General features: G+C 31.6%; 1 protein-coding gene across 1 annotated transcript in view; it reads left to right on the top strand.

The window, feature by feature from the left end:
- The first annotated feature begins 3,628 nt into the window (after positions 1-3,628).
- Positions 3,629-14,613, top strand: part of LOC115884532 — a 125,267-nt gene continuing 114,282 nt past the window's right edge. Inside the window, exon 1 of the mRNA XM_030903161.1 lies at positions 3,629-3,680. The gene's annotated coding sequence lies outside the window, so the exon portion shown is untranslated. The remainder of the gene's footprint in view (positions 3,681-14,613) is intronic.

Raw genomic sequence — 14,613 nt, 5'->3', positions numbered from 1 at the left:
TCATCGGTCGTCCTTTTCCAGCCAACTGGACGCCGTTTTTTTCAGAAGCATATCAAGTGATATATATAATATAGTATTATATTACGATACATGGCGTTCGATTGGGCTTAAACTTGGTATACTATATCTTCAGTGACATTGTAATATCATGGTACCATGGACTATATAAAGTGGTACCTTCTATAGTACCATATTTGATGACATAGCAATATTAGGTACATGGCGGCAATAGGGCTTAAACTTGGTATACTACGTATTTTCGGTGACATTGTAATATGATGCATATCATCTGGTACCATAATATAGTACCATATTATGTACATGGCGTTCGATTGGGCTTAAATTTGGGATACTACGTATCTTCGGTGATATTGTAATATTCTGGTACAATGGAGCATAATAAGAGGTACCATAATATAGTACCATATTACGATACCATTTCCTGGCGTTCGACTGGACTTAAATTTGTTATACTACGTATCTTCGGTTACATTGTAATATGATGGTACTATGATGCATATAAAGTGGTACCTTAATATAGTACCATATTTCAATACCATTTCCTGGCGTTCGATTGAGCTCATATTTGATATTTACTTGCGTATTTTTCATGACATTGCTTTATTAAGGTACCGTGAAGCATATCAACTGGTACCATAATATAGTACTATATTACGTACATGGCGTTCGATTGGGCTTAAACTTGGTATACTACGTATCTTCGGTTACATTGTAATATGATTGAACTATGATGTATATAAAGTGGTACCTTAATATAGTACCATATTACGATACCATTTCACGGCGTTCGATTGTCCTTAAATTTGGTATACTACGGATCTTCGGTGACATTGCAATATTATGGTACCTTAAAGTACATCGAGTGGTACCATAATATAGTACACTATTATGATATCATTTCCTGGAGTTCGATTGGGCACAAATTTGGTATACTTGCGTTTCTTTATAAAGATTTGTTTAATTAATAATTTTAATTTATTTTACGAATTTTAATTTATTGTTCGATGTCGTGATAGCAACTTTTATGCCGAACTAATATATTATTAATTGTACCTGTGTCACTTTTTAAAATCTACCTAGGTCTATATAAATAACGTGGCAAACGGAATAAATTTGTTATTATAGTATTTTTTAGTCAGTTAACATTTTTTCTACTGCATTTTAATAAATTATTTCCATTATTATTAAACTTATATTTCATTACTAACGTTCCAGCATTAATAAATATCACTATCAATCGCCCTGTATATTATTAATTTTAAAGGTAATTAAAGGTATTTTCTTAGTTAACATTATAAGGGAGTGTATATTAAAAATGTATATGTTTTGTAATAATATACTTAAAACTATTTTAATAGCCGAAGGAATAATTAATATAAGTGTATCTGACAAGAAAAGAAGAAGAATAGAAGAAACACATACTGCATTATACACAATAAAAAGAATGGGATGCCAATTCAAGTCTTTTTGAATCTGGCAACTGTGCATATTTAGCCGAGCTATAAGGCCGTCGACGATCCGTCGATCCAAAACCGAAAGTTCAAAATTTCTAATTATATTCTGATTATGATATTGTCGCGCCATCTAGTATTCTATTTGTGCAATTTTAGCTCCTTCATTTCGAGTATTTTTCTGTTGCGTAGCTAGATATTCTGTGCTACTACCTATGTTAAATAAAACTAAAAAAATTTCCAAAATTTTTTTACTTTTATTATTTAAAAAAATTTGAGAACTGCTGGATCTTTTCTGGATTTTCTTTCGTGTAAATTTAAGCTACTACCTATGTTAAATAAAACTAAAAAAATTTCCAAAATTTTTTTACTTTTATTATTTAAAAAATTTTGAGAACTGCTGGATCTTTTCTGGATTTTCTTTCATGTAAATTTAAGCTACTACGTATATTAATTAAAACTAAAAAAATTTCCAAATTTTTTTTACTTTTATTATTTAAAAAATTTTGAGAACTGCTGGATCTTTTCTGGATTTTCTTTCATGTAAATTTAAGCTACTACCTATGTTGCCATATTACCAAGAAATATATTATCAAGAAAATAAAACTAAAAAAATTTCCAAATTTTTTTTCAAAAAATTTAAAATTTTCAAAAATTTTTTTTCGCTAAAAATACCTCATAGGCGTGTTTCTGAGGCCGAAATATACTACCAGTTAAAATACTTGCACTTATTTCTGGGACACCCTGTATATATTACACTATATCGCTAGTCAGGACTAGAAATTGAAGCCAAATTTTTGACATGGAGCTATACAAAATCCACATAAGTCGGTCCTTTTCGTTCAACAGCTTTGAAATACACAAGCGTGAGAAGTGCTTCTCGATTAGTTGATTTATTTTATACTAACCAATAGAAGTAATTTTCCAAGTTTCTATCAACCACGTACGTAAATCAATTTGGCGTCTGACTATTCGCGCCTATAAATTTAAATTTTATCTCTGACATATTTAAACAAAAACAAGAAACGGATAGATATTATGAATATCTAAAATAACAGGTTGGAATAATATCATTACCAATAAAAAATAATATATTATATGTTATTAATATTTAGAGTTTAAAATAGTGCGCGGGCAGGTGACAGCGTTCAGCGATGAAGTAGACGAATCAGATCATTTTATTTGGAGCGTGCGCATGAAAGTCCTGTTGAACGAAAAGGATAGACTTATGCAAGATTGATATTCATATTTCTTTTCTTTGGCTTCACTTTCCACTCATCGTGTAAATGCGGTACTAGCAATATATTCTTCTAATATATTTGCCGCATTTAAACAATGAGTGGAAAGTGGAAAGTGAAGCCAAACAACATATAGGAATATCAACCTTGCATAAGTCTATCCTTTTGGTTCAACAGGATTTGTGTGCGCACGCGCCAAGTAAAACGATCTGATTCGTCTACTTCATCGCTGAACGCTGTTACCTGCCATTACATCACACAAACCTCGTACCTGAAAGTTTTATAGCCTCAGTAACTGCACTAGCAAAAAACTAAAATACTTAAATATTATGACAAAGCCACGATTTCAATATTATTTTAATGCGATCAAGATGAACTGTAATCGGGACGGCCGGCGCGGCGCGGCGGCGTGAAATACATACTGATAACTTCTGATTTCCGCCGTCGAAGCGCTGCGGTCGGAATTTGTTGAAGCCAACTGAAATGCACCAAGCCTATAAGAATATGACTAGAATTTGACAATGACAAAATCATATTTTAGATGGTATTCTATTTGTAGGTTTCTCTGGGCCGTATTATAAAAGTTTAATAATTTGAAGGTAGATTTTCGCAAATAACATTTAAATGCCGATTTCAAATGAAACGAAATTCTAGACAAAAGTACAATCTTCTGGTGCACCACACGGTATACTTACTATATCACACAATAAAATACTACTGTATTCTTATGGACATAAGAATAAATACGGATAAAAAACAACTCGAAAAATTATTTTGCGAGGCCCTGGCGCCTAGCGCCGCCACTGGTCCCAATTATACAATAAATTTTGCAATTCTATTAAAATTTCGTTTAGTATAATTAGAATTTCGCAAATAATTATTAGTCATTTTTGAACGATTACGGAGAAAGTGTAGTTTTAATATTATAATAATAGTCCACTGTCAAGGTCGTCAAACTAAGGAATAAAAGGTAAATAAGACTTTCTCGAACCATAGCAGGTGTTGAATGAAATTTTCTTTTGGCTCATTATAGTATACTATTAACATGAATTGTTTTTTTCTTCTCTTTTTCATTCTCTAAGCGAGCTGCGAGGGTGTGGCAAGAGAACAGATTGCAAGCGTATAAACATTAAGAAAATCTTGTTAGCAGATTATGTGTCATTATCATAGATTTAGGAAGAACAGATATCACATTATGCATTTTAACCCGATCAAACATTCGGAGGTTGACTACGTACTGTAAAAAGTAACTGAGATAGAGAAGGCGACATTGCCACATATCAAATTTGCGCCTATCTACTTAGTCTGATTTGCAGAAAAGGTGACTTTAAAACCTTCACCGGATATCAATAAATCTCAATTTCTTAATTAAATGAATAGTTTATTTTTAAAGAAGCATGCGTAATAATATGTTATTAAACAGAGGATATATGCGTTACTATTAAAGGACATGTTTACTGTTTAATGTGCTGAAACGTCTAGAACTATTGGCAACGTCGCTGCTAGTCTTCCAGAATGAAATGAGCCGTCCGTCCCACCACCCCTCGCGACGGCCCATGGTCCGTTATAGCGTACTACGTTTACCTTACGGTGTGTTTGAAGTCGGAATCAAGTCCGAAGTGAACTTTTCAGTGTTTTTCAGTAGTTCTTGTTTTTGCTTAATGTACTTTTGAATCTGCGAATTTTCAATATGGTACGACAGTGTCAAATGTGTGGACAAATAAGCTCAAATTTCCCGAATTTGTCTATTCACAGGTAGGTATTGTTTCCGCCGCGCCGTAATCGTACATAGGCGTCCCACAAGGGAGCCTCTCACAATTAAAATAATTTCTAATTATATTTGTTGAATTTTGATCTATTAAAACAAGAACGTAGTAGCCGGTAATTGAATTATAATTCGTCTCAATTACTACCTAACTGTTGTAGATCATAACAAATTTGAATATAAACGGTACATTTGAAACTTTATTATAAGCCAGACATTTTTTTCTTAAAATTGCATCCTATTTTGGTCATTAATACGATATTCTAAAGGAATTTTGCTCAATAAATAAACAAAGATGTTTACCCGACCTTTTTTACATTTTATTGCTTTATTATATTTGCCCCTTCGGCCTTGTTTAGACAATGTTTTACCACCGTACAAATACATCTTCCTAGAGTTATTTGTACGGTGTGTTTAACTTTTTTTAGAATGGGACGAACTGTAGATAATTCTTAGGCTACTAGTTTTATACATACCTATATAGAGAGTGACCCAGGCCTCCAAAAAAGCTTTTTACCTATTACGTTTTTGGTTTGTGATTTTTATTTCAATTTTTTACATAAGATGGGGACTATTGTAACGCACATTTTCAAAATATTTTTGTCAACATACAGGGTGATTCAAACCGCAATACATATGCTTAATACAGTTCATGAAGATTAGGACATTTAACTAAAATTTGATTATCTGATGAAGCTACCTTTAAAAGTAATGGATTTGTAAATAAACGTAATAGGTATTCATTATTATGCGACAGAAATCCCATACTGTAGCACACAGATTTTATACTTTTAATGATAAATGCCTTCTATTGCTAGACTAAAAGGCAATTGTCTCGTATCAGAGCCATCATAATACAAGAAGAAGACCGAAAGTCATATCTTGTCTTATATTTAAAAAAAACACAATTTTCTCATTAAATATTGATTTAGATTGATGTCGAAGTTATTAATAATACAAGATTAAACAACTATTACACAGTACTTCACAGGAAGCTATCGATTGCGAACTAACTAAATCGTTACTAATTAGGTACTAATTTTGAAAAGTTTTTTTTAAGATAAAAAAAGGTAAAACTAAAACCTAAACTATCATTTGAGATTAAACGGGAAGTTCTAAATAATGTTGCCTATTCTAAACAAGAAAAATATATTTATAAGTTAAGTTTTATAACATTCCTAATTAAATTTGGGCGAAAAGAATATTTCTGTTTGCTGTAGGTAATTTTCTCAGGGAAAATACGTAAATAAAAATGATTTTTTAAGCCAAAAAAAGTCAAAAGGACAAGCTATTCCAAAAAAGGACTGTCCTTTTCAAAAAAGGACAAGTGGCAACCCTAGAAATTTCTGGAATGGAAATTTAATGGCAAATCTACAACTTTGGTTTGAAAATATGTTCCGGCCTACCTATGTTTACAAAAATGTCTAAAATGTGCCTAAATGCCTCCATATTCTGAAAAAAAAAAATTTAAAGAAAAGTCACCAACCACAAACCTAATATAGAACAGTTTCGGAAGCCTGAGTCACCCTGTAAATATTCAAAAGTAACTGAAAGTTTATATAGAAGTAACTGAAAGTGTAAATTGAAAATCGACGTTGGAGTGATTTTCGAAAACTACTAACGTTTCAACATAAGTATATGTGGGATATTAATTGTATTATTATATTAGACCTTATAACAAAACTCATCTGACAAAAAAGTGTTAATATAGTTATTAATATGGAGTAAAAATTTTACTAATTACTTTACTTTTACTTTACTAATTAAATTCGTTCCAAAAAACGATACGCCACTGGCCATTAGAACAATCCAAATGCGCCTAGTTGCCGGGGTCGGAAATTTTAGACTTCTCTGTCTCTTCTGTCCTTGTTTGACACATTGGAATGTTTGATACACTACCAACGAGTATTTATGAATGAGATGTTCGGTCTATCTTTATAATGTCTTTGGTCATTATCAAAACTTTTATAGAAAAAGAAGTTTGCATCTTGAAATATTAATTCTAGCTTTAAAAAATAATTCGCACTTTAAATATTTCTTTAAAAATTACATATAAAAAGGAGGAAAAAAAGAAAATTTAAATTTTGATAGTAAGAGATACTTTAACAAGACTTTTACCAAAAGTAATTAATATAGTTTGCTAAAATTTAGGTTGTTTGATTTGGTCTTTAAGTTAAGGATTAACATTTTTATGGTCTAAACAATGGCCTGCAAAAAAGAAACATTCTTCATTCTTGTGCCCCGGCAGCATCCTTGATGATTCTTATACAGGGTGTCCCAGATATTAAGTTATATTTTAAGGGGTGGTAGATCTGTCCAAAAGAAACATCTTTAGAAAACAAAGATTTTTAAAAGATTTTTTTAAATTTCCAGGAAAATGTCAAGAAAAATTTTCAACAATTTTTTTTCGCAAAAAAATCTTATAGGCGTGTTTCTCGGGCCGAAATATACTTCCAGTTAAAATATCTGCACTTATTTCTGGGACACCCTGTATAAAATGACGTCCTGAATTCAAATATAGCTTCCGTTTTCTTCTACCACCTACCATTTTCGATGGAGCTGTCCATGTTAACAATTAAAGATTGAGATATTATTCTTATTTGTTTGCACAATTTCTAGTATGTGAGGGTTCTGTGATTGGTTTGTATTCCTGGCTATTTTCAATCGTCTCAAATGATTGTGTAAGGATTTTTTCGGTTCGATTTGTTATAAGGTCTGTAGGTACTAGAGGTGGGCAAAGATTGAACGAGTCGTTCATTTGAACGAGTATTAAAAATGAATCGCGAGATTCGATTCACTGCTTAGAATACGGTTCATCTATTGAATCGTGGCCCGCATGGATCCATAAAATATAAACGATGAGCCGTAAAAAAGAGTCGTGAGAATTGATTCATTGCTTACAATAGGTTCGTTCAACCAAATCGTGGCCAGCATGGATCCATAAAATTTGAACAATGAGCCCTAAAAAAGAGTCGTAAGAATTGAATCGAATTACAACGCGACTAATTCGTTTCTACAGCGGTGATATAGGCATAGAGAGAGTTGGGCACCGATATTTAGACTTGATCGAAAACCCTAACAAACATCAAGGACATAAAATGAAAACAAAAAAAAAATAAGAAAGTTATTTACAGGAAAAAAACTTATTTATACTGTGCTTAGTACGGGGTATCTGTATAATGCATTTAATTTTAACGTTAATATTTTTATTAAAATAATATTTACCGATTATAAACCATTAAATGTCGGACTAATAAACGAAATCGTGTTTTAATGCAACTTCAAATAAATATACCCTCTGCTCAATATGATATAAAACGGCGTTGGCAATGGTTATGAAATGAAAATCGCTGTAATTTAGTTAACTGAACGCCTTTTTTATCATGCTGTATTATATACTTTTTTATTATATGATTATTAAATCGGAATTAAAATATGCTCTGAAATTATTAAATTGGTAATAAGAAGTCTTTAATAAATAATAAAAAGTACCGTATGATCGAAAAAAAAACGGCTTCCAGTTGGCTGGGAAATGACCATCAATAACATTTCCCATATAAATTTATATATAAAATGACAGCGATCTTCATTTCATAGCCATCGCTGACGCCGTTTTTTTTTCGATCATACGGTATATATTGTGAATTGGATTGATAATTTAATATTATTGGTAAAAAAATCAATCCAATTACGTCAGTGCCCATAAAATGTTGAAAAACAAATAAAAAAACTATACAGGGTGGTCCGAACTGTATTCCGGAAACTTCAGCAGCATATTCTGCAGATAAAAATAAGTAAAAAAGTTCGTATAAATGTATGTCCTAAAATGCTTAGTTTCAAAGATACAGGGTGTAGAAATTTCATTTTTATTCCGATTTTTTCCAAATAATTTCTGAAGTAACGTCAAATTTTTTTTTGACATGAGAAATTTGATTTTGATGTCAATATGACTTCTGCTAGAAGAGGGCGCCACCTACATGTGTTTTAACTGTTTTGAAGCTTAATAACTTTTTGTCCGTACCTGTATAAATCTACCGAGGGAAAAAATATACATCTCTGTGACTTTTTACGTAAAAAATACCTCTTTGTAAAAATCGCTACGAGTAACCATTCTCAAGATATTTGGAATGGAAATAGTCAATACATGTCATTATTGACGAAAAATAAACACGTTGAATGGATAATTATTTCAATGAAATAATAAATTTGGGAGATTTTTATTTTTTTAAATTAATCATAAATTTTTCTGCAAAAAAATGATGATAAAACAGTTTCTGTGGAACTTTTGACACAAAAATTTTCATTTTTATGATTTCAGTGTAATAACTATTTAGTCAACATTAGTTTAATTTATGTCAATGATGACAGGTATTGATAATTTCGATTCCAAATATCTCGAAAACCAATACTCGTAGCGAGAGACTAGCGAGAGACTTTTTTTACGTAAAAAACGTCGTAAATATATATTTTTTACACAGTTGTTTTATACAGGTACGGACGAAAAGTTATTACTCTTCAAAACATTTAAAAAATATGTAGGTGGCGCCCTGTATTAGTAGGAGTCATATTGACATCAAAATGAAATTTCTCATGTCAAAAAACTCCCAGATACCAATTTTCATCTAAATATTGACGTTACTGCAGAAATTATTTGGAAAAAACCGAAATAAAAATGTAACTTCTACGCCCTGTATCGCCGAAACTAAGCATTTTAGGACATACATTTATACGAACTTTTTTACTTAATTTTATCTGCAGAATATGCTGCCAAAATTTCCGGAATACAATTCGGACCACCCTGTATATTTCTTTTTCTGATCCGGTAAGTAATTGTCCGACCAAATTATCACCGGTAGTGCCAGTTACGATTCTTGTTTTTATGAAACGTAAATTGTGCAAGTGGTTCGTTAAAATGAACGAATCGTAGGAGCCGATTCAATATGAAAAATTGAATCGTGTGATTCGATTCACTAAAAAGAATCGAAATGCCCATCACTAGTAGGTACTGGAGGTGGGCAAAGATTGAACGAGTCGTTCATTTGAACGATTATTAAAAATGAATCGCGACATTCGATTCATCGCTTAGAAAACGGTTCGTTCAATTGAATCGTGGCCAGCACGGTGTTCTATTATTGTTCATAACACACAGACTCGGCTTGAGAATAAACAAGGAGAAAACGCAAAACTAACTAAACTTTTATTGAAAAACTGCAGACACATTACAACTAAAGATTATTATTATTGTTGTCACGATATAATATCTTTCGACATATACACGTAACGCAGCCAGCAATAGATGCCGAATTGTCTGATTCTCTATCCACGGTTCCATAAAAGTTGAACGAGTCGTAAAAAAGAGTCCTACAAATTGAATCGGATCACAATGCGAGTCGTTCGTTTCTACGGCTCGATCGTTCAAAGAGTCGTGAGAATGTATTAATGTCTTACAATACGGTTCGTTTAAATTTGAACGAACGAATCGTAAAAATTGAATCGGATGACAATGTGACTCGTTCGTTTCTATGGTTCGTTTGTTCAAAGAGTCGTGATAATTGATTCATTGCTTACGACACGATGCGTTCAATTGAGTCGTGGCCAGCACGAATCCATAAAATTTGAAGTAATAAGTCGTAAAAAAAAGTCGTAAGAATTGAATCGGTTTACAATGCGACTTGTTCGTTTATACGGCTCGTTCGTTCAAAGAGTCGTGAGACTTGATTCATGGCTTATAATACGCTTCGTTCAATTGTATCGTGCCCAGCACGGATCCATAAAATTTGAACGAACGAGTCGTGAGAATTGAGTCGGATGACAATGTGACTCGTTCGCTTTTACGGCTCGTTCGTTCAAAGAGTCGTGAGAATTGATTCATTGCTTACAACACGGTACATTCAATTGAATCGTAGCCAGCATGACAATGCGACTCGTTCGTTTCTATGGCTCGTTCGTTCAAAGAATCGTGAGAATTGATGCATTGCCTGTATTCTTCTAATTACATCTGTGTTGGTTTGGTTTGGGTTGTTTACTGCAAAACGTGCACTGCATGAACTCATTTAAATGTAACTATTTCAAATTAGAATTTAAATAGGTTCGTGTGGTATTTAGAATATTTGAAAGAAAATTCCAAGTTCATTTGTAAATTTCATGCGCTAATTGTTATTCAAATATTCGCACGTTTAGCATAAACTCACAGAGTCTTTGTTAATACATGGCGCTTTACTTAAATAGTTTCCTAAAAAAACACAAAAGTATAATAGACCTTGTAGATTTTGAATAAACATACTTAGTTTATAAAACAATATATTTACGGAAATATGCTTTATTGTAAACTTTCAGCTTTACGTAAATAAATCATTTATGTGTTATTGTTCTCTCGGTTTCATTAAAGCTTATATCCAATTATTAATTGTGAGTAGAATAAATTCCTTAATAATAATTAGCTTTACATTGTTTTACAACAGAAATACGCTACTGTTAATTAGTAAGCTGCAATATAATCTGATATTATCTAAAATTTTGCAGTCGTTCTATATTTTGGAGGAAACATTAATAGAAAGTGTTAAAACTACATCAAATTATTTCGCAATTGCGTATCATTCGGTAAAATCAAGATTTAATAGAAATTAGTTAATTAAGGAAAATTAAAGTGTTACCTAATCGGTTTCCTTAAACACTGTTATGTAGGTATGTATGTATACATATCGTCGTTAATTTTACAAAGTGTCGTATCTCATATTTCACAGTTTTCCAGAATGGAGGTTTAAAGATTTTGTTAACTTTTAGATATCGGTTAAAGTAAATAAACATTTGCTAAATTATTTACTTGTCGGAAAAGTATAGGACGCAGTGATACGGCACTTCGTGAGATGAAAGAGTATCATATTAGGTTTGAGTTTGTGGCTGTATCTCAAAACAGGCATTTTTTGAGATACGTCAGTTTGTGAAATTAACGACGATATATGCATGTCCATACCGGGTGCGTCTCAAAAGTGGCTTACCCCTATAACTTTTTTAATTTTTTTAGTTAAAAAACCAAGATTTGGTATGTTAGTATACGACATAAATTAGAATTGATTGACGTATTCAATTGTTTTCGGTCACTTCCGGTTTCACCGGAAATGACTACAACTTTTGATTTTTAAATGGTACCCCGGGATTTTTTTACTTTATTCGATAGAAAATGTCACTCTGAATAAAATGACATATCATATGTCAACTTTTGACATTGTCGCATATGGTTTATTTGAAATTATAACTTGCGGTTCGTAACGAAAATTTGACTTCAAATACCAAGTGTGTGGTATCAAATTATTCGTAAAAAAATGCTTTTTCCAAATATGCTAATGAGCCACCCTCGTTCCATTTGAAAAAATTGAGATATGATTAAAAATACGATTTGAGCATTTTCTAACTGGCCAGGACAAGACACTAAAAACATTAGACCATCAAATCTATTTTTCCAAGGCTCCTTGATGAAGAATTAGTGTTTTTAACATAGCCATGGTACTCTAGATTGGATTTTAAATACAAATTTTTATTAAGCGAGAATGTCAAAAGTTGACATATGACATGACATTCTATTCAGAATGTCATTTTCTATCGAATAAAGTAAAAAATACCGAGGGTGCTATTTAAAAATCAAAAGTTGTAGTCATTTCATAGACATTTAAAAAAAGGTACTTAAATAATCGAATTCTGGTTGTCTTGACTTGAAGGTAATTATATTGATTTAAGTCATTTTACTGACTTAACTTGCGCATCATCATGATTTAAGTCAAAAATATAGACTTAAGTCATAAAATCGACTTAAATAAGGTTATATTAATTTAAGTGACCAAAAACAATTAAATACACCAATCAATCCTAATTTATGTCATATACTAACATACCAAATCTCGTTTTTTTAAAAATAAAAAAATTATAGGGGTGAGCCACTTTTGAGACGCACCCGGTATATATACCGTGTGTCTTCGAAACAAAGCTGCAAGCTAACAGAAAACTTAAGTCTTTTTTGATTTAAATCACTTTAATGAGTTAAGTCATTTGATTTTGTCATTTTTCGAAAGCTGACTTAAGACTTAAAATTTAAGTCTTTTTCAAAATGACTCGCGATTTAAATATTTTCTTTAACTCTTGACTTAAATCATTAATAAATATTTAAGTCTTGACTTAAATCATTAAGTCAAGAGTTAAAGAAAATATTTAAATCACAAGTCATTAAAAAGATTTAAGTCTTTTTATAAAAGACTTAAGTCATTGAAAAAATTTAAGTCTTTTTATAAAAGGCTTAAGTCAGAAGAGTAGTTTAAAATCTCCAGCCCTTAGCTTATGCCATCGATATATTACATAGTGATGAAAACACACCACCCCTTTTTGAATCGAAATATATTCGATGACATCTAAACGTCAAATTTTATAAAAGGACATATTTTTGCGTTTGTAGTTGTTCTGAAAATTAACCGTTTTATTTTATGTGGTTTTCTCATCTGTACCAACCATAGAGTACCAACAATAAATTAGTAGTGTGATACTAGTAAGAAAATCGCCTAATTGGTGATACAAGAAAATTAATATTAACATTTAAAAAAAGGTACTTAAATAATCGAATTCTGGTTGTCTTGACTTGAAGGTAATTATATTGATTTAAGTCATTTTACTGACTTAACTTGCGCATCATCATGATTTAAGTCAAAAATATAGACTTAAGTCATAAAATCGACTTAAATAAGGTTATATTGATTTAAGTCTTTACAAAAATGACTTAACTTGAAATAAAATGATTTAAGTCAAAGACTTGACTTAAATAATTTTGATTTGAAAAATGACTTAAGACTATGATTTAAGTCTTTTTAAAACTGACTTGTTACATCTTTGCTTTGAAATAACTTCAGATATTTTTAACTAAATCTAAAAAAATAATGGTTGTTTAAAAAAAACATTAACTTAGGGAAACATGAACGATTATTTCGTCTTCTCATCCAAGATAAAAAGAAAATCTAAGCTGTAATATGCCATATATTATGTATCGTAATTAGGCATATTTATGAAAATTGCTAAGGAATTCTTTTCAACATGCCTTCAATTCTTTTACTTAATGTATCGGTTGTTGATTTCGTAAAGTTGAATAATAATATAGGTATCTTGATTAGATATTTATTATATCGTTGAACAGGAAATAGTCACTATTTCATTTTCCTGTTGAATCGGTACCAATTTGCTGTTATACAATACCGATATAATATTGCAACTATATAATATCTATATATTTTAATTATTGGTCTTATGTCCGATTTCCGATTTCAGACCGTTTTAGTTTGGCCTAGGACATACTAAAAGTTCCTATCGTTGTTAGGAACTTTGTTAAAAAAAGGCAAAGGGGGACAACGCAAATGGCACTTTTTCATTAAAAGATAGTAATTAAACAACAAAAGGGTAACTAATTTATATGTTTCGACAAGAATTGGAACGTACAGTAAGGCAAAAAGGGGTACCTGTGTAAAATGCAGAGACTGGCATGCATCTGCATTAGAGGAACCATGAGAACCTGCCTAGCAGCCTAGAGCAAAAATGGAGGTCATTCTAGGGGTACAATGTAACAATGATCAGAATAGTCATTGAGAAAAATAGTACTGGGAGAATTGTCAGCTCAGGAGCTTGGAACACCCTGAAAAGGAAAATTCCACTCGTCCAACTCCCAGTGGATGACACACCAAGAATGTACAATTTTCAGAAATACCTCACTATAGTACTGAGCAACAAAAATAATTGGAAGAGAGAAACGTTTGCTCAGCAGTTAAAAGACCATACTATACTTCGATCATGCTTCCAAAACCATAGCTAGAACAGGGATAGGAGTATTTGGGCCGAAAACTAAATACTCTGAACCAATGGGCACCTACCACAGCATTCTTCATGCAGAAATCTACGCTATTGAAAGATGTGTACAACTTATCTTAGATAAGAACTATCCGAAACGAAATTTAAAGAATAAGAAATACCCATCTTATTCTATAGTCAAGCAGCCTTAAAAGCGCGATCAACTCAGTAACTATCAAGTTGGTTAAAGAATGTCTAAGAAACTAAATAAATTAGAAAAAGTCCTTGAACTCTGGATGCCTGCCCATCAAGGGATAGACAG

Source organism: Sitophilus oryzae, unplaced genomic scaffold, assembly GCF_002938485.1.
Source record: "Sitophilus oryzae breed Bouriz unplaced genomic scaffold, Soryzae_2.0 scaffold_111_pilon_pilon, whole genome shotgun sequence".
Classification (NCBI taxonomy): domain Eukaryota; kingdom Metazoa; phylum Arthropoda; class Insecta; order Coleoptera; family Curculionidae; genus Sitophilus; species Sitophilus oryzae.
The sequence above is the reverse complement of the archived record's forward strand: the minus strand, read 5'-3'. Positions and strand labels throughout refer to the sequence as shown.